We start from the raw sequence: 22,249 nt of genomic DNA, 5'->3' as shown, positions 1-22,249 counted from the left end.
GAAGCTGGAGTCTCTGGTTTATCAAACAGTAGATTACTATAGTCATTGACTACTATGTCTTATGTACCTAATCTATTCCACTCATCTACCACTCTATTTTTTAGACAGTACCAAGTAGTTTCGATGATTGCTACTTTATAATACAAATTAAGATGTGGTATGGCTAGTGCCAGGTACTTTTTAAGGCTGTAAGGATACAGTGATAAAAAGGAAATTCAAACAAAGATACAGTCATTGCCCTCAAGCGGCTTATATTCTATTTGTAGGAGGGTTGTCCCTAAGCATGTACCATGGAGGGGTTGGGTGGCTGGAATGAAGGCAGAATGGACATCTATAGCCTCTTCTCCTCTTCTCCTTCTCCAAGGAAGACTTGAACCAGGAGGGAAAGCAGGAGATTGGGGCTGGAGGCCACTCTGCTATCTTTAGAGAAAGGGGCACTGGGCTAGAATTATATCTATCTGCTCCTTTAAATATTGTTAATCTAGGGTAGGGTAGGAAATATGTGGCCTTAAGGCCACATGTGACCCTCTAGGTCCTCAAGTGCAGCCCTTTGACTGAATCCAAATTTCACAGAACAAATCCCCTTAATAAAAGGATTTATTCTGTAAAACTTGGATTCAGTCAAAAGGCTGCAGCCAAGGACCTAGAAGGTCACGTGAGGCCTCGAGGCCACAGGTTCTCCACCCCTGGTCTAGAGGATATATTTTTCAGATTTAATCTAGCTTCTGATTATTTTGCCAGTATGGGGGGAAGCAGGACCCCATGTTTTATACGTTTACATACCAAAGACTTGACCCCTTTCCTCACCAGTTCCACAATGAACACATATAGCACTTAGCCAAGAAATTCATTTATACAATTCTATAGCAAAACAGAAATCAGACAAAGTAGGAAAATATATACCCAACAATACATTATGAAGGAGCTCTCCTATTAGGAGTAAGGTGACAGTGAAAGCAAGAGAGTGTCTTAGGCCTCACCCAAGGGGAAGTTCCTTGAAGTCAAACTGGGGATGGGGACATCATGGAGAGATTGCCAACACCTTTCCTGTCTTCCCAGAGTCTTTTCCTTCAGCAACCTGACGTGGAGCTGACCTCTTCCATCTTCTCTGTTGAAGGTGGAAGCCAAAAGCCCCTTCAAGAGAGACTGAAGAAACTAAATCTATCTCTTATTCTCACCAACTCCACCCATGCCCCTGAAGCAGGCTAAGGGGATTGATCTCACCAATAAGGACAGTCCCACACCAATGGACTTAGAAACCCGGATTACATATTGTTGTTGCAATTTATTGTCTATCTCGTCTTTAAAAACTGTAAAGTACTATGTAAATGAAGTAGATAGCTGAGTCAAAGATGTTACCTTCTGGTTAACTAACAAACTTCTGGTTTGTACTTTAGCAGCTAAGATGAATATATTACTTTATGAACAGAACACTAGAGGCCAGTAACCTATTTCTGAACAGACTAATTACATAGTATTTTTTTTTCTTCAGCAGATCCAACTCTAAGTATATGTGCTGATCATCCTATTCCCTCTCTTTTCCATTAAATTTTTATTAGGACTTTCCTTCACTTGAAATAATTTTGGGGGTAACTTACATTATATTAGAAGGCCAAACAGAAAAAAAATTGTTTTTTGGTTTACAAATTTTTAACACCCAGAATTGAATATTAGCTGTATATTTCACCATGACTCCAGAGGCTGGTTTACGCCATTATGACAGGTTATATTTGGGTGGCTCAGATAAATTATCTCTGATTATACCAAGCATCAACCACAGACAAAACACACAGAACATTTCACGAGGCACAAGTGTATACAGATATTTAGGGAGTGGGTAAATACATATATACATCTATGACAAGATACATTAGTCTATAGATATAGTTAATGTATATACATTTATATGTAGATAAGCAGAGGTATCTGTGGGTGTGGGTAAACACACACACACCCACATACACCCTCAATACAGTAGGCATACATATACATTCTGAGCATTGGCCTGTGGGTCAATCAGGGTCTTGGAGATCTCCAGTCATTCCCCGAACAATGTCAGCTGCAAAGGCATGTAATTTATTGACATTCTGTTGGAGAAAAAAATTCTAGTTGGGTTTTTTCATTTGACTATATAGATACAAACACACAGAAGAAAGCATCAGCTTTCTTCAGATAAGTTACAAGAAGCATAAGAAGCACAAGAACGAGATGAGGAGAAAATAATTTGGCACCTAGACCCCTCTACTTTAAGAAATGACTGCTGTTTTGAATGTTTCTCTGTCTTCCCTGCCCAGTCCTACAAAGGGGTTGGACGTGAGAACTGGAACTTGAGACAAGATAAAAAGCCGGTCCTGCTTCTGAGCCTAGACAGTTGTTTTCACCCGCAATTCTTCCTCTATTATATTACTACAGGTGCCTGCATTTCCCCCCTCTTGGCAATCAAAACCTTCTCAGGCTATGGAGCATGCCCAGTTCGACTGTGAGCGCCACCAAGGAGTTTACAATGCGCAGGTCCCACTTCCCCGGGTTTTGGTGGCCAGAGTGGGGAGGAGGGGAGAAAGTAGGAACAAGGATAGTGGTTGAGTAAGAGAGAGAAGCGCAGGAGGCGGAGAAAGTGTAGGTTCAACACATGGATGTAGCCTGAAAGGATGAGGTCTGAAAATGTGAGCTGGATACGGGGGCGAAGGCAATTTCTAGAGCACTGTGAGTTTAGTTCAAATGCCCTCCATCTTCTCCCCCTTCCACACCCATCTTTACCCCTAAGTGCAGAGAGGGCTGATTGTTCTTAAGGGACAAATTAGTACCGGGGGGCACGGGGTTTCCCAGCCAACGCGCATCCTGGGGACTGGAGTCAGATCTCCCTCCCCCACCCTTGTTAGTGTCCCCCTTCTGCATTCTTTAATCTGGAGCTGTCCTATCCATCCGGCCATCCCTTGGCTGCTGTGGCTTTATGTGTGTGTTCACACGTGATTCTCATCCATTCTTCCGCCCACCCCAGCACACCCCCCCAGAATCCCCTCGGGGCGCTCTGCCTCTCTTCCCACGATCATGACGGCACTCCCCGGTTTAGCCAATCCCCAGCGGACGAGCACCGCTGGCGCTGCCTGCTCGAGGTTCCCTAGGAATGACCCAGACTAGACACACACACCTGCCGGGGGAGGGGGGTGGTGGTGCGGGAGACGGGGGCGGAGAGCCAGGGCTGGAGGGAGGGGAGGGGAGGGGAGGAGAGGGGAGAAACCACACACACCACACACACCACACACACCACACTCACCACACACACCCACCACACACACACACACACGAGGGAAAGAGGCGGGCACATACACACATACACATATACACACACACACGCACCCCTCCCCCACCGAGTAGAAACGTATCATCGCGTTGGACCGTCTGCTTCCCCAGACCGGGCGCCCCGCCCACCTCCTCTCTCGCGCCCACCCCTTGCCTGCCAGCGCCCCCAGACATTCCGGCCTGGGGCCGGATCCCAGGCTGGGTACCTAACTGTTCCCACCCCGAGGCTCGCTGTTCTCTTCTTTACTCTCCCTCCTTCTAGCCCCTACGTTTCCCTAAACCGGGGAGGAGGAGGAGAAGGAGGAGGAGGAACACGAGGAACAGGAACAGGAGCAGCAGCAGGATCCGCACATTGCTAACCCGCTCTAAGTGGCTCCGAGCAGCCAAACTGGGCATGCTCCGTAGCTTGGGCAGGTTTGGGTTGCAAGTAGAAAGCTTTGGCTCTTAAGCCGGGAGGAGAGAACAAGGAGAGAGAGAGAGAGAGGGAGGGAGGGCGAGAGAGGAGAAAGGGAGAAAGAGAGAGACACACACACACACACAGAGACAGAGGCATACACACGCAGAGCGCGAGAGCCCCGAGCGGCCGGAGAGGACCGCCGGTGCCCAGCGCTGCCACCATCCATTTGCAAGACGCTGGCACTAGAGAAATCCACCCACCGCCCCTCCGGCTGATGTAAGGATCCGAGCGCTTGGGGGAGAGGGATTATTGGTTTGGGGGCTTGCGAGGGAAGCCGCTCTTCTCAGTCCTAGTGGCTCTCTGTGACGGGGGATGGTGGAGTAGAGGGGTGGGGGAGAAAACAGGATGGTTGGGGGACATTAGGGAGTTCTTTTTTTGCGGGGGAAGGTAGATGGTAAGCGGCTGGGCAAACAGAAGCCTCGGGGCCAAAGAATAATAATAGTGATAAACAAAAGGGAAACAAAACCTCCCAAGTCCCTGAGCCCGGTATCCGGGTAGTGAATAGAGATCTCTTGCCGGCGCTGGAGGGCTGGAGTTAAAAGACAAGTGACAGGTAGACTAGGTTTCGGTTCATGCCCTGAAAGCCTGAGGATGCTCCCTCCCTTGCCGCAGGGTTTTGTTTGTTTATTGGGTTAGTATGGTGCACACACACACATACATACATACACACACACACACACACACACACACACACTCACTCACTCACGGATGTGTCTTTTTCTGAACCTATGCAGATGCCAGGCAGAGTCGCACTGCTCAGTCGCAAAGAAGGGAACCCCCGTTCCCATCCCCACTCCCCACCCCCTTCCTCTTTAGTTTTCGCCTACTTTGTTTCCGCAGACTCAGTCCAGACGTTTACCATCTTATGATCTGGAAATAGCTTGGGCTTGGCGTTTATCTGACTATTTTTGTTAAAAATAGTTGGCCTTCTTCAACGAATGTAAATTGACATCTATGTGTATCTTTTGAGGAAGCTAAGAGGAAGGACTGACCATTTCCAATTAAAATAACCTTGTCTGTGTTGTTCATAATACAAAACAAAACTGGGCGACCGTTGGGTAAGCACAGTTTTGGACCATAAGTTCTACCTTGTAGCAATTGAAAGGATCCTGAGGATTGTGTTGTTTTAAAGAATTAGCATTTTATTATTTTTACTAATTATGGAGTAACTTGTACAATACTTAAGTTTCTAATGTATCAATGTGATTTTTTTTTTTCAATGTAACTTTGGGTTGGTGAAGAATATACTAGCGCTGGGATGTTGTATTCTGAAATGCAAATGTGCCATTTTCTTATTTTCACAAAGAAATATGCCCAACTGTATTCCTCTTTTATATCCTTTTTTTCTAAATCAGATGTGTGGTATTTTTGAAAGCATTTGTAGTTGCAACTCCCTCCCCCCCAGTAAAACATATGTTGTGTTGTTTCAGTTAGATATGTGTATCCTAGAGACACCTGTTTGTTAATTATGTTTGACCGTCATTTGTGGTCTGTCTTACATCTGGAAACAAAATTGAATTGAATTCCACTTTTCTGGTAGAATTAGCTTCAAAAAAAAATAAGGAAAATAAGTAAGTAATCATATTACCTCAGTATAAAAAGAGGGATTAAAGAAATTCTGGGAAAAAAGCAAACTCTGCTTTCAGGAATGAGGAAGAATACTGCATACAAAGCTATATGGAATTGTAACTTTATTCCAGAATGCTATGGCCAGATTGACAAATGTATTTTGCCCATTGAGTATAATGTTTTATAATCTTTGATCTTCTTGGTAATGGTATACAACCATATCAATATTTAGCATCTGTTTTGAAAGACAATAAAGTCTTTATGTAACAACATGTGACTTACAGCATTCAGATTATAGTATGTAAACTAAAGTGCCAGATTTTTTTTCTATAAAATAGGATTACACTTTCATTTATTTGTATGCATATATTTATGAAGCAATATATACACATATGTATGAAACTATATATATGCATATACATCATACCCACAATATATAAAATGTGTATGTAATTTAGATTCACCTCATTGAACTGCAGATATTCAAAAGACTTTTGTATTTAAACAAACTGTTTCCCACCCCCAATGAGCCCATCGAGTATTATGAAATTTACTTCAGAGATGGACTGGCAGTTCTGAGTAATTATATATTAATGTATTAAACTTGAGTACCACACTATGATGGAAAAACTAACCACAGTCCATGGGTAACCTGGTATGCCCTTAGATGTGGCGTGTACTAAGAGATTCAGAAGAAAATCTTCACAAACTTTATTGTCCTTTCAACATCAGTTTTACTTCATCTTTATTCATATCACTAAACAGCTTTGTGTTTCTCAGGATCTCTGGTGAAACTGTCAAAATAGAATTTCAAGTCTGACTTGATCATTTAGCAGACTTACATCTGTTGGAGTGATAATACTTTTTTATTTTAGAAATGCACACCCACATGAAAGAGCTCCACAGTAGTTTCCTGTGTTTTTGCCTTTGTATGCCTGAAAGTGTGGGTGCCTTTAACCTCATATATAACCTGAAATCCTTTTTTTTAGGTAGTGTTTTTGGATATATTATGAATGAGAGAAAGAAATATTTCAAAAAGGTAATAGTGAACAGCATATAACAACAGCCTTTTAAAGGAAAATTTCCAGATTTGAATAACTCTTTTCCAAATTGAGATAGTACTTATTATTCTGTTATTTCACCTTTTCCAAAAACATGTACAGGTTTTAAAGATTTTGCAGAGTATGTCAGTAATATTTGGCAATACTAATGAACATGGAGTTCTGCTAGTAGGCTGTTAAATCTATCTTGGGATGTTACCTATGAGGTAACAGTAATTGAAATGATGAATCTTTGCTTGCTTAAAATTTCATGCTGTTTTCCTAAACATTTTGAGTTTAATTTTTAGGTGACTATTTTGTAATTCTTTTTTAAAAATATAATATCTTAGAATGATAAGTGTTCAACTGGCTTGATTTGTTCCTATTTTGGGGTTGGAATATTCATCTGTGGTATATAGAATATCACATTTTAAAACATCTAACTATTTAAATGTTTGTTTTAATAATTTGAATTAATTTTCTGCTATCTGAGCTAAACTCAAAGAAGCTCCTGTGAATGTGTGAATATAGCGCTAAGCATTAAGTATAACCACACTAAGATTTTTTTAACAGTGTGTGTGTGCATGCATGCATGCATGCATGCTAAGAGTGAAAACTATCGTATTGTATTTGAGTGGCTATATATCATAACCACAGAAAATGTTAAGTCTTCTTGGATATTTTCAACCATTGGCTTTGTTGTGAACATGTTTTTGAAACATGAAGTTAGTTATACAAATGCCAAAATAATTTTCAATTGCAACCACAATTGAGATGACAGAAAAAGTTAATGATAATTGGCAATAAAGACTGAGTTCTAATTTCCAACAAACAATTGAGAACTGAAGTGAATCTTATAGTACCATGAACTTCCATACCCTCAAAGCTGGTGGGCATAATGAGGTCAGAACTAATAGGTCAACTTTCAGTGATGATGGCAAGTGAGTGTATTCAGACTGAAGTTAATGCTGTTTCTTAAAATACTTTTTTTTTTGCAAAAAAAAAAAAAGTGTTTTTGTGTCTTCTTGATCTCTTAAGAAATTGGGAGAGTGGGGGAAATAGAACTCTTAACCTCTGCCAATTGGCAAAGTGACCTTCCTGTAGATTTTGCTCTTGGTGATCAAATATTGACCATGGTTGTGAATGCAGTCTTTATTTACCAGTACATGATAAAGCTATAATACTTAACCAGTACAATAAAATTACATACTCATTTCTCACCTGCCTTAATATTCCAATCATTTAATAGTCATCCCTTTGAGACAGCATCTAACTTTTAAAACACAAATGCATATTTTAACTACTAGAAGAGCTTTTTACCCAGTTATGCCTGAGAATGAAACAGTAATTTCTCAGGTCCTGAAGCTGTGATTCATTAGCTTGGTAGAAAGAAATATCGGATATGAAGCCAGAATAATTCAGGCCACAATGGGCGTCATGGGTGATGGCTTGCCAAGTGAGTTAGAGAGAGGGTTGTATTGTCATTGTCAAAATTAAGTATGGGTTAACAAAATGAAATGACAGTACTTTTTTTTTAAACAAGACTCTCATCCTACAGTTGGAAAAAAATAATAGTGAAAGGTTGGCTATAATTTCAAGCTTTTGGAAGCTTTTCATATGCTAAAAACATAGTGTAGTTTATACAAATGGTAAAAATCATCATGACCTAACATTTGAGTCAATGCTGCAAAGTCACACATCCAAAGGTTTTTGTTGTTGTTCAGTCATTTCTGACTCTGTGTGGCCCCATTTGGGGTTTTCTTGGCAGAAATACCGGAGTGGTTTGCCGTTTCCTTCTCCAGCTTATTTTATAGATGACGAAACCCAGGCAAATACGGTTAAGTGACTTTTCCTGGGGCACCCAGCTAGTAAGTGTCTGATGCCAGATTTGAACTCACAAAGATGAGTCTTCTTGACTCCACGCCCTGCGCTGTATCCAGTGTGCCCCTATGAAAGGAACACTTGATTAAAAGGTTGACTGTTTTTGGTCTTTTTCAAGTACTTCCTCTTCCTTCTTTTTACAGGACAAAAAGTGTTTAAAGGGAAATAAATCCTGGGTAGGTTTATTTGAAATGCCTCTTCCACCTACTAAGCATAAGGTTCTTTTAGAATCTCTTACCCAGTGAGACATCCAGATTACATTCTCAGACCCTCTCAATGTGACTGCTTCTCTTCTGCAGCTTTTCTTTCATACCTCCCTTCATGCTCCCCAGATCCGCATTTGTTCTCCAGTGTGCTCAGTACTAGGTAATTACATATTCCTTTTACTGAATTGCCCTTGAGCTTAAACATTTCCCACATTGAGCCAATAATTTTTAAAAAATACATTTTTCTACTTGGACAACTAGGATATGTTTTTGGTTCTTTAACTTAAATGAATCTTACATACCTGACTTTTCATTGAAAATAGGAGAAAAATACATTGGAAAAAATTTGATGAAAGAACCAGTCATGTTCAAATAGAGACTTCTGATGCACCCTTAATTTTACATCATGGATCATTTCCATTGGGAGTAAATTGCTTCCTGTGTCTTTCCCCCACAAACATATAATATACTATGATGCCAGTCAAGGTTGATCTGGTCTCACAAAGCAAATTGAGTGAATTCCTGCAATTTCTGGGCAGGTTAAAAAAAAGCAACAGCCTACTTCTCCCTAAGATTGTCTTGTGAAAATACAGAATTTTATATCTTACTCATGCACTACCAGAAAAATGCCAGATTGCCCTTTAAAATAGCCAACCTTTTTTGTTAATTAATATTTGAGCAGATAATTAATATTTTGATAATTAATATTTGAATTTGATAATTCAATTGGCTCATTTCTTAAAAATTTTAAAATTCTATAATTTCCCAATGTAATTTATATCCCCCAGGATTAGTTCTTCCATGTTAGGAAGATGCTTTTTGCAGATTATATTAGTGCTTTAAGGATAGTAAGGTAATAGTTTATGATTAGCAGATTTTAGTGTTGTGGTTTTCCAAATCATTCTCAGGCGATTTGCAGAATTCCTTGAGGGTCCAAAATAATGTCATGTGAAATATATGTTCACCCCTTTCTTCTACATGTATTTTTTTCCACTGTGGGCTCATTTCAGCGATCAAAAACCAAAAATACAAACAGCTTAAGACTGTAGTGACTATATACTATTATTTATCCAAACCAAGAAAAACTCCATACAATTTTTATTATATTTTGTTCTAGGAGAAAGTGGGAGCAGGTTGAGTTTGTTATTCGTGGACCTTTTATTTCAATCTTGGGGTTTCTGTGGCGAAATGTTTTTGGACCTGAGCATTAGTTTATGACAAACTAGTTTCCTCCATTCCTTAAGTATTTTAGTTGCTAACCTATGAATTTGGGGTTGAAATGGGAATTGGAGACGGGAAAACAGGCTTGGCTAAGCCTTGAATTTAGACACTAATGTCCATCTCCATTCTATCATGTTTTAGACAGAGAGGAGGGAGAGAAGTAGAAAATTCAATTCAATTCAGTAAACATTAAACATCTACTTGTAAAAAGTACTGTGATAAATAATGAGGATACAAAGATATCAGGTGAAAACCAGAGCTCAAGAAGGTTAGTGTAGGTTAGTATAGGACTAGGTTGTGTAATGTATGATCATATGCTATAATATATAAATGCAAAGAAGAGATAAAAATAAAGTATTATGAGAAGTTGGAAAGTGGAGAGATCACTTACGACTGGGAAGATCAGAAAAAGACTTCTTGCCTGAGGTGCCCCCTATGTAAGAGGATGTTGAAAGAAGAGAGAAGTTTCAATAAGTACTTATAGGGGAAAGGTGAAGATTAAATAAGCAGTTGGTTTGTGGGGGAAAGGTTGTGATATCTGATGACAGACAGCAGATATTACTATTTAACTTTTATTTTGCTTCTGTTTCCTTGCCAATGATGTTTGGAATGGAAAGGACAGAACAAAATTGGCTGATAGGGAGTTGATACCCCAAATAAATACAAAGATATTAAGAGAATACCTAGCTATCCTGTATTTAATGAGTTCAAACCATCAGGGTCAAATGAACTACATTCTTAGGTACTGAGAATACTGGTAGATGTGATGCTGAACCACTGACAGTAGATTTGAAAGACTGTGGAAAACTGGAGGTTTACCATGGGATTTGAGAAGTATGGGTGGCCTAACTGTTAGACAAGGGAAGAAAATGAAGCCTTCGAATTGTAGTCTAATGAGCTTGGCTTTGTTCAGTGGTGTAATTGTAGAATGTGTTATATTGTTATTATATTATATTTTATATTATTCATTATATTACTGAGACCATTTTCTGTGAGCGACCTCTTCTCCCCTCTTCCCCATCTCATATCACTCATGCCTTCTATCATTGCCTCCTCCTTCACATTTGTTCCAGATGATGAAGTGGCCTTATTCTTTACTAAGGCTAACACCTCTACCTATTTAGGTAATCTCATTCTATCCTGTCTCCTCCATCAAATTGCCCCCTCTATCATCCCTACTTTATCACATATTTTCAATCTCTCTCTAATACTGACTCATTCTTTACTGCCTAAAACATGCCCACATCTCCCTATCCTGCATTGTCATCCTTTCCAGCTAAACTCCTTGAAAAGGCCATCTACAAAAGGTGCCTCCAATTTCTCTCCTCTTCCTTATGATCCAGCTTCTGACTTTATCATTCCACTGAAACTGCTCTCTCCAAAGTTACCAATAATTTTTTAATGGCCACATTCAGTGCCCTTTTCTCAGTCTTCATTCTCCTTGACATGCCTGCAGCCTTTGACATTGTTGATCACCCTCCTTCCTTTGGTGCTCTCTTCTCTCTAGGTTTTTTGGGATATCATTCCTGGTTCTCCTTCTTATCTGACTGCTTTTTCTCAGTCTCCTTTGCTGAGTCCTCATCCAGAGCCTTCCAGGTGTCTCACAGGGTTCTGACTTAGGCCCTATTCTCTTCTCCTTCTATACTTTTGGTGATTTGGTTATTTGATGATCTCATTAGCTCTCATATATTTAATTACTATTCCTATGCTGATGATTCTCAAATCTACCTATCCTGCCCAAGCCTCTCTGCTGACCTCCAATCTCACATCTCCAGCTGCTTTTGAGAATCTTGAATTGGATGTCCAATAGACATCTTAAACTCAACGTGTCCAAAACTCACACTCACTCTCTCTCTCTCTCTCTCTCTCTCTCTCTCTTTCTCTCTCTCTCTCTCTCTGTCTCTCTCTCAGTATACATATATATAAAATGCAATTCCATCCTTCTTGCAACCTCAGCTCCTCACTATCTCTTACTCCTCTCCCCCTTATCCAATCTGTTGCCAAGGATTGTCAATTTCACTTTTGTAATTTTTCCTGAATGTGCCCTCTTCTCTCCTCTGACATTGCCACCAATCTGGTGCAGGCCCTAATCACCCCATGCTTTGATTACTGCTGTAGCCTGCTGGTGGGTCTGCCTGCCTAGAGTCTTTCCCCACTCCAGTCCATCCTCCATTCAGTCACTAAAGTAATTTCTTAAAGTTCAGGTCTGATTGTGTCACTTCTTTACTCAATAAACTCCAGTGGCTTCCTGTTGCTTCTAGGAGCAAATACAAATGCTCTGCTTGGCATTGAAAGCCCTTCATAAACTAGTTCCCTCTTGTCTTTCTGGTCTTCGTACCCCTTATTCTCTGCCATGTACTTTTTTTTACATCCAGTGACCACTGACCTTACTGTTCTACCATCTCTCACCTCTGGGCATTCTCTCTGGCTGTCTTCCATGCCTGGAATGCTCTCTCTCTTAAACTCTACCTACTGACTTTCCTGGCTTCCTCTAAGTTCCAACTTAAAGTTTATCTTTAAGGAAGACTTTCCCAACCCCTCTTAATTCTAGTGCCTTTCCTCTGTTAACCATTTTCCTATTTATCTAGTATAGAGCTGGCTTCATGTGTATTTCATTACAGGTTTCTCCCTCATTAGACTGTAAGTTCCATGAAGGCAGAGACTTCCTTTTGCCTCCTTTTGTATTCCCACGACTTAGCATGTTGTCTGGCACATAGTAGGTGCTTAAATGTTTATTTATTGACTGATTAAATATTTACTGATTGTTCAAAGATGATTAATTAACTTCTATAACAGGAAGTGATAAAAAGTTAGCATGGAGAGTGTGCATTACAGGTATGGTGAGACAGTTTAAGCAAAGACTTTGAGACAGTGGAGGAATAAGGAGAATAGTCCTGGGGATGACTGGTGAATAGGATGAATAGTGCTGTGTGGCTGGGACATGGAGTGCTCCAACAGCCACAGGATGGGAAAAGTCTAGACGGCTGGTTGTCTCAAGACTGTAGAAGTTCTTGAATGCCAAGGTTAGAAGGTCTTTTTTTTTTTTTGAGGCTCTAAGAGACTCTATTTATTTTTACCACTTAAATGAGATACACAGAAAGTGAAATGCCTTGTTTAGGAGAAAACAAGGAGCTTCTGAAAGGGTTTGAGCAAGTGATACAATAAAAGTAGTACATTAAGATGATTCTAAAGGCAGCAGTAAGAAGGGTGGATTGGAGAGAATATAGATTGAATATGGGAAGATCCATTAGTCCTATCATAATAGTCCAATTGAGAGGTAAGAGGGAACTGAAGTTGGTTGATTGCAGTTGAAAGGACAAAGATAAAAATCAAGGGCATTCGAGACTAACTGGCTGTGGGTGTAGGCAAGAGAGAAGAGCTAAATTAGATAGCATAAAAATTTAGGAGATCTACTCAGTGTGTTTTTCTTTGGAAGAGTTTGGTAATTTTCACTGATTAGAAGCTTCTCACTGATATCTAGTGAGAAGAGAAAGAAACTCTTTCCTCTTGGCTTAAGCTTTAGACTGACAATATAGGATGGGATAGATAGGCACGTTTTTAACCCTTTTCCTCCTTCTCGTGGTATCACAAAGTCAGCTCTAGGAAAGATCATGAGTTTCAGCCCAATTCATCAAATATTTATTAAGAGCCACCTATGTGCCAGAGCATGTATTTTGTGCTGGCAGGAGAGGGAGGGAATAAGCATTTATATAGTGCCTACTTTGTGCCAGGCACTGTGCTAAGCACTTTTACAAATTACCTCATTTAATCCCCACAACAACCCTGTGAGGTAGGTGCTATTACTATATCCATTTACAGTTGAGGAAACTGAGGCAAACAGAGATTCAGTGATTTGCCCAGAGTCACACTGCTGGAAAACATCTGAGTCCCCATTTGAATTTTACTTTGCCAGGGCTGTTGAGAATACAAAGAGAAAACATTCTCTGCCTTCAAGGAGCTTACATTCTATTTGAGGTTGGGGAAACAATATGTACCCAGAAAAGTAAATTAAAAATAAATTTACAAAATTACCACAAAATAATTTTATGTGGGGTAGGGAGCTTAACTGAAGGAATCAGGAAAGGATTATTATAGGAGGGGGCACCCAAGCAAGGACTTGAATTCGGGAAGCTAGGGGTTCCAAGAGGCAATGATGATGAGGGACAGTGTTCTAGACCTGAAAAAATAGCTTCAAGCCATATGGTTAAAGGCTTTAAATGCCAGCAAGAGGAATTTGCCTCCCTGGAGGCAACAGAGAGACGTTGGAGTTTCTGCTGTGCTTTAGTAATACCAATTTGCTGTGTGGAAAAGGGATTGGAGGGAGGCAGAGTATGGCTGTAGGGTGACCAGTTAGGGGACTATTGCAGTAGTCAAGGAGAGAGAGGTTGAGGACAGGGGAACAGATGTGAAGGATGTTGTAGAAATAGAATCAACAAACCTTGGCAAATGATTATAGAAGGATATACAAGAATGAAGAGTTGAGGATGATTCTTGGGAGACTAGAGAAATGGGAAATAGGTAAGTTAGAAAAAATAATGGGTTTAGTTTTAAAATGAGTTTTGTTTGAGACAAATTGAGTTTGAGATACCAATGGGACACCTGAAGGGAGCTATCGGGCAGACATTTCAGTATATTGGAATTGGAGCTCAGAAGTAAGACGAAATTTGGAATGATAGTTGAATGAGTGCTGATGAGATAATCAAAAGAAAAAAAAGAAAAGAAAGCTCAAGACAGAGCCCTGGAGCATATGTACAATATGCATGGGGACAGGTATAATGACCCAAGATATGAAATAAGATAATGTGTTAGGAAGGTAGGAACACACCTGTGAAAGAGCAGTTTTATGAAAACTCAAGGGGAAGAGAGTATCAAGGAGAAGGGAGTGATTAACAGTATGAAACCCTGCTGAGAGGTCTAGAAAAATAAGGAGTAAGAAAAGGCCATTGGATTTAAAAATAAAAAGGAAGCTCCAGGTGTGTTCATAGTATTTTTGAGTCCAAATCCTGTCCATGGACTCTGAGTATTATATTCTTGTTTGGACAGACTAAAGTAGTAATTAACCAAATGATAATACAGAGCAGCCTAAAAAAAGATAATTCAATCACCAAAAGATGCCCAGTTTACTATTTAGTGAGGAGATTGTACATTTTAAATAATTCCATTCAATCCATTTCCAGTCATAATCACAAGAAATATATTTCAGTTATTCTAAATCACTCTAAATCTATTAAGCATTTAGGGTAGGGCAGGGAAAACAAGTATTAGAAAATGTCAGCCCTGACTTAGAGCATAGTTACAGGAAATTTGGGACTCTTCAAATTGATCTTTATTAGTTGCATACTTTACTCTTGATTAGATCTCTTTTTCTTTTTTAGGTTGAATTCCACTGAAAGGTCATTTAGATCATTTAATTAAAATGCTTATGAATCATTGGGAAGATTTTATGTTTTCTCCCTATTAGATATTGGTAAATGAACAAAATCATGAGTTCTCTTCTGAATTTAGAGAAGTATAGTGAAATATAAGAGCAAATAAATCTTATTGTGGAGAAGGATGATTTATGTACTTAGGGTGCTTTGCATTTTGGCTGCTAATTTAAACTGTAACTAATGGGAATATTGTTTATTTGGTAGTGATAACTTCTATAAAATACAGGTGCCTCTATGTAGAGGGAAGATTTGGTGTTTTCCAAGAGATTAGTGATAAAGCTGAATTCACTGAGTCACAGAATTTTAGAGTTGGTAGAGACCTATAGTATAACACTTTCAGACTTTTATTGGAGAGGAACCCACTTCTTTCTAATGCAGATAGTTTCACTTTGAGATATATAGCTCTAATTGTTAGGAAAATTTTCTTGACATCAAGACTAAATTTGACCCCCTACAACTCCTACCCAGTTCCTTTGGGTCTAGCTTCTGGAGCCAAAGAGAATAAGTCTAATCCCTCTTTTACATGGAGGTCAAGTTTGCCCTCCTTGACTGAGCGCTCTTCATCTTAGCAATGGCCCCCTTACATCATGGCACCCAGAACTGAACACGGTATTCTGGATGTTGTTTGATCAGAGATGAGATTATTGGGATTCTTATTCATGGATAAGAGATCTCCTTATTTCTGAAAGCTGTGCCTCCTTGAATGCAGCTCAAGATTCCATTATCTATGATGATGATGTAAAATGGCCCCCATTTGTTGATGGTCAACAAGAATCAATTAATGGCTTAGTATATTCCTGGTTCTGTAATATAAAAGTGCTGGGAATACAAAGAAAAGCAAAAAGAAATAATCTCTACTCTCAAGGTGCTTATGTTATAAGGGAGGAGATAACATATAAATAACTTGGTACGTTTTCTAGTTGACTTTCATTCTTCAGTGAGAGAGAAATTCTTAGGCTTGTGAACTTTGTTGTATATTAGGTAGAACAGAATAAAATAGACCTCCTCCTAGGGCTAAACTCCTCTGGAATTGTGTATTCAGTGTCACCAGGGAAAGCCTCATAGCACATCCCTTAATATCCACGATAAGGAATTCTTATCTTCTAGATTTTCAAAATTTGAGGGCTGCCGATATTTTGGCAATGTACTTCAATGGCTTCGTGATGGATATTATTATTATATTGTTAATGTGCAAGGAGTAATGTGACATGCAAGATGTGAATGATTGCCAAAATTGTGATGATTATATAGTCATTTTGTCCATGGTCAAGAAAAAAAGGAGTTTGTATAAAATTGTAGATTGTGGGGATTAGAGACCTTAAAAATCCCCTTGTCCACCTTCCTCGTTTTACATGTGTAGAAACTGAGGCCCAGAGAGATTGAGTTATTTGTTTAAAGTTGTACTAGGTATTGTGGAGATAGAGCCCATATCAAAGCTAGGAAGATCTGGGTTGAAATCATGGCCTCTGACATACTGGCTTTGTCAGTTAACCTCAGAGTGCTATAAACCAGAGGTGTCAAAAATACAGCCTACAGCGTTGCAGCTCAGCACTCCCTTAGGGCAACTGAACCAGATAAAAAAGTGGGAAATATTTAACAAAATAAATGAAAATACAGCAGAATAGAAATAATGTTAATATGTGGTTTTCTAAGTCAACACAAGGCCCTTGGGGATTCTCATATGCAGTTTAGTGGTACATTTTTCAATTTGAGTTTGACACCACTGCTTTAGGGAAATCTCTGTAACTGTAAGTTGCAAAGAAGGTGATGATCTATATTGAGAGGGAGAACTTCCTTACCTGGGAGTTCCCTGTACCAAGGAAATCACAACTCCAGTACCTATATCTTGCCCCATCTCATACAGCTACATAGTGAGAGAGTCAGGACAACTCAGTTTCTCTGGTTCCAGTCTCATGCTCCTTCCTTTATACCTCACTATTCAAATGGTAAATGCTGAATAGAGTAGCTATTCCTCTAAATTTTTTGACTTATAAAAATCATATAAGTAGAAAAGAAAAAAAAAAGTCCCTTAAGCCTAAGGACTTCAAAAAAAGATAACTCAATAGTCTGTTTGGCTGCTGAAAAGTCTCATAGTGATACATTTGCCAAATGACTGCTGCCTAATTCATAAATGACAGCAATAAATGAAACTATATTCATTGTCCATCAACAGCTGTTCTTTAATTATCGGATACCCATTGCTGTGTCTAACAAAATAGAACCAACCAGAGTGTGAAGGGAATTTGTGGGTAATGCAGTCCTAGGGTTATAGATTTAGAACAGGAAGGGATTGTGGAGGCCGTCCATTCCAACTCCATCATTTTACAGTTGAGAAAACTAAAGCCCAGAGAGTTTAAATGACTTATTTCCAACTCATAGAAGTAACGTAGTATTCTAACATAGTACCCTGACTTTACATCTACAGTTCATGCCATACAGCAATTGAGGTTGACAGATTTAGTGACTTGTCCAAAGTCACACTGCTATTAAGAAATTAAGCTTAAAATTCAGTCTAGCTCTTTTCAGTTTCATTGGTATTTCCACTGTAAGACATTATTTATATTTCATAGTTAAATATCACATATAGTTCACTTAAGATGTGAGTGTAATGAGGGTAATCAGTTCCTCTTCTCCCCAGTCTTCTCTGTCTAGAGCACATCCTGTGTTGCTGAACTGAGCTCTCCTGGACACTTGAAAGGGAATGTGGGATCACTTTGGGGTGATGCAATCATCCTTTGATTCCTCTGACAAAAGCAGGGGGAAAGGGGCTGCATCAAAGGAGATTGGACACAGAGTCAGGAAGAATAACCCGCTTAGAGGACTTCGAAAGAAATAACTCCACCCTTTGGTGTTCTTTCAGTTTCTGTCTCTCTCTGTTTTCTTTTTTCTCTCACTCTCTCTTCTTATTTCCCAACTTGGTCAAGACTTTGTGGAGGCTCTTGCTTGGATTTCCCATGAGGTGGTGGAACTGTCTCCTCTCAGAGCTACAGCAGCTGCCCATAGGTGGAAGAAGGCACATGTGTTGCCTAATTGAGCCTGAGCCTGAACCTTAGGCCTTTGGTAATCTCTTCTATTTGCTTTCCTTTTCTTAAGAATAGGCATATGAACAAGGATCTTGAGATCATCCAAGCTTGGAGGCAATAAGAGGTCAGTAGCTCCTGGGTATCTTTGTCAATTCTGACTGACATGAGAAGTATTCTCCCTCCTGGGGGGAAGCCAACCACCAACAGGAGGATGAACTTAAGCCATGCACTGGCTTCTAAATGGATTTAGACCTCAGGGGAGTTGTTTGGACAGTGTGGAAACTGAGGTGAAGGTGAAATGGATGTTAAGCAGTCTCATAACAATATTTTATGTTTTAACATTTTTTAATACTAACCTCTTCAGAGAGTATAATAGGAGTTATAGTTTAATATTTTATGTTTTAAGTCTTTGTCAATGAATGTTTCTGAGACTTTTCTCTGTTAAGTATTTCCTTTGTATCACCCCCTCTGGGACTACTGCCCCATGCTGTACTTGCATTAATGGACTGGGTCCCCAAAATACCTATGGCTGAACACTACTCTCAGAGTTGAAGATGTAACCCCAGTGGTCTGAGTTTCTAATATGGTCATTGACAAGTCTTCAAGTTTCGCCTTATTAGACAATCATTTGTTTTTTAGCTTTTAGAAAAGGGGTTTACTGGGGAGGTTTAGAAAGAACATTAGTGAAAAAGACATTCTTCCTTAAAAGTTTAGGGCATACTATCCCATAAATACATTTGAGGTCTATGGGGGGGGTTTGGTGCACATACAAAAATACAGAAGTATGATTGATCATGTATGGAGAACTCATGTGGCAAAGGAGCAACTTAATGCTCTTAACCCTTTTCTCCCTTTGTAGTATTGTGATAAAGTTTTCCTTAGGTGTAGCTCTCTCTTGATATCTGAGAACTGGCCTTTAGAGGTCCATAGCTGATACTTCTTTCTATCACAAGGGGTTATTCTCCTGGAAACTACCTTTTCTCGAATGACTATGCTGACTACATATGTTAGATCCTACAGGTCCAAGCTCTCTGATCCCATTGGGATTGTATTGCTGTCTACTGGTGGTCCAGCGTAATAATATGGGGTCAGGAGAGAGCGAGAGAGAGAGAGAGAGAGAGAGAGACAGACAGACAGACAGACAGACAGACAGAGACAGAATGAACAATTCCTCCACTCCTGTACTTGTTTCTTGCTTTACTATCTGATTCACCCCTCGATTGACTGCCATTTTGTACGTGTCCAAGGACTTGTCTGATTCTTTCGCTCCTAAGATGTTTCCTACCTTCATTCAGTGGTCAAATAACTATTATCCTCTCAAAGTGATTAAGGATTTAATTCATACCTAGTTTACGTTCCTGATTAATTCAATCAAGGGTCTTCTAGGATTAAATTACTTAGGGTAAGAGTAGAAGCCTACCCTTTCATTTTTTTTTTTTAAGATATATAAGTAACTCATATGATCTACTTTCTACTTTGAGTGTCTTTCTACTTCCTTTTTGGGAAACCCTAGACAAACCTAAACTTTCTTTAGGTGATTTCCTCAGGGGATCCAGGATGGGGAATAAATATCCAGAGACAATAAGAAAGAATCTGATACTTCTCTTTAGAGGGCAGACTTCCTTGTAAATAGACCAGATCTAATGAGCCCCTTTGTGTGTGTATGTGTATTTACATACACACATATGTGTTTGTATATATATATGTGTGTATATATATATATATACACACACAAACATATACACATTCACATACCTATACTTATATTTTATTTATTTTAGACATTGAATTTTAAAATTTAATTTTGTAAAATAAAATAAGGAAAATAAGAATTTATATAAGGAAAACTGTTGAAGACTATTTTTAGGCCTTTCTATTATGCTTCTAAAACCAAGGTGGGACTGTAGCATTGTATCTGTTGATGTTAAGAGTTATAACTTATAAAGAGCTTCCTTATCATTAATATTTATATAGTGCTTTAAGGTTTGCAAAGTGCTTTATGCATCTTATCTAAATTAATCTTCCTTAAAACCTTGGGAGGTGAGTCTTGTTATTATTCCCATTTTGTAGATGAGAAGTCTGAAGCCGAGGGAAGTTAAGGGACTCGCTCAAGGTCACACAGCTAATATGTATCTGAGGCAAGATTCAAACTCAGGTCTTCCTAACTCCATATCTAGTTCTGTATTCGTTACATCATTTATTTAACATGATTAAACAGACTGCTGAAGCTTAAGGTGATGAGGATGTAGAAATTCAGGGATTTTTTTTTTCCTTCACAGAAAGCATCTGTCAGATTTTATAAATGCATTTTAGTTTTTGATGAAAAATTCTGTGTAAGTATACATTGTAATTATTATCTGTATCATCATTCAGAGTTCACGTGAATTGTAGTTTCGATGCAGTGATTGTAGCTGCTCAGAAACGCTTAATAACTATTCCCAGACGATAGAGACTCCAGAATTTTGTGAGGAGACTCCCTGAAGTCGTTAGGCCCTCTTGAGAGTCTTAAACCTGTCCTCATTCTGTCTGTCCCTCATTCACTTTGAAGAATTTCAAGGAAGCTAGTATACGTTTCTCTCTTTTCTCTCAGAAGTAGCATAAAGGGATTTCTTTTATAACTGTCCAGAGGAATGAAGGGAATTTAAATTGTAGTCAATTTGCATATTAATGCCAAATACAAATATAACTAACTTTAATAGTTCTGTGTATCAAGACCTCCTTTCTAAGCTTGAATCAAGAAGATGTTTGATTTATTTTGATTTCTTTGTGGACTAGATATATCGTGATGATGATGATGATGACTTATTAGACCAATAACTTGCTCACTAGTGGAGGTCTTGAAGCAGATAGTGTATGTCTCAGTAGGGATACTGATGAAGAGATCCAAGTGAACATTAAAGGGGATGACCTCTGAAGTCGTTTCACGCCTGAATAGTCTATGATTCTAAAAGACAGATTAGAAGCGCTTATGTAAGAATTGATGGAAAAAAATAATAGCTCCTACTATAATTATTATCTCTGTTTTCAGCTGTTCCTTGCTGAACCTGTTTCTTCTACCCTAGAAGTAACATTGAGATTGCAGAGATCTTTAGAATAAATGCTCAAAGTGACAAAGAAGAAAGCAATAATAAAGTTGCATCCTATAGAGAGAGTCATGAACCATAAAATAATATAGTACAGAAAAGGATAGACTGAATCTGCTCATGCTATCAGGAATATTAGATTGCAAAGAATGGCGCTGAGTCAGAAGATCTGGATTTCTGCCAGGATGGTGCTTTGACCATTTGTCCTAGTAATAATAATCACTCAATTTCATGTTTCCATAATGTTTTATGTTTTCAGAGCTCTAACAATACATTATTTTATTTGACCCTCACAGCAATTCGAGGAGATAGTCAGGGCATGTTTTATAGTCATATTTTACTGGAAAGGAAACTGAGAGTTGGGTAAGTGGCTTAGCCAGATTTATGCCACTTGATTAATGGGAGCCAGTACTTTGTCCCAAATGACTCTCTGGGGACCTTGCAAGGTTCTTGCACTCAAAGGCCACCTTTCCACTACCTGCCCATAGTTTCTTTTCTTTCCCGGGTATGGCCCAATGTACATGAATTGTATTGTAGCAGACTCCTCAGTGTGGGCTACCTACCAAAATTTCTCCCTAACGCCTCCCAGCCCCATGTCAGGCTTCCTTATTTGTTTTGGAATGCTATGAATTCCTAGAATATTAAGCCTATCCAAATGGAAACTAACATATATATTCCAAATCAAAATTTAAATGACAGTTGGGATTATTTGAATAACTGCTTCCTTCACTTAGGGTGGCTAATCAGGAATTAACCATATCCTAGTCTGATTGATGGGGGAAGGGGGGGAGGAATTAAATTAGGATGTGCTGTGTTAAATATGCAAAATAGTCAAGCAAAATAGTTTTAAGACTAAAAAAATGTTCTTGTTGCAAAAGATAATCTCCTTTAAGAGTTACTTAACTTAAATTGTGTTTACTACTGGCTATTCATAAATATTTTGATGTAGTTACCCTGGTAGTAGGAAGTAGTGAGGTCAAAACTTTTTTTTTGGCTATACAATTTTTCACATGGATTTTTGTTTCATTATTTTTAGTAAT

General features: G+C 39.0%; 1 protein-coding gene across 6 annotated transcripts in view; it reads left to right on the top strand.

Annotated features, from left to right (window-relative positions):
* Window positions 1–3,511: 3,511 nt before the first annotated feature.
* PLCB4 (phospholipase C beta 4) overlaps window positions 3,512–22,249 on the top strand; it is a 473,095-nt gene continuing 454,357 nt past the window's right edge. For all 6 annotated transcript variants that reach the window (XM_027840353.1, XM_027840351.1, XM_027840358.1 and 3 more), the window contains exon 1: window positions 3,512–3,973. The gene's annotated coding sequence lies outside the window, so the exon portion shown is untranslated. The remainder of the gene's footprint in view (window positions 3,974–22,249) is intronic.

This window comes from Vombatus ursinus, unplaced genomic scaffold, assembly GCF_900497805.2.
Source record: "Vombatus ursinus unplaced genomic scaffold, bare-nosed wombat genome assembly UNPS02014841.1, whole genome shotgun sequence".
NCBI lineage: Eukaryota > Metazoa > Chordata > Mammalia > Diprotodontia > Vombatidae > Vombatus > Vombatus ursinus.
The sequence above is the reverse complement of the archived record's forward strand: the minus strand, read 5'-3'. Positions and strand labels throughout refer to the sequence as shown.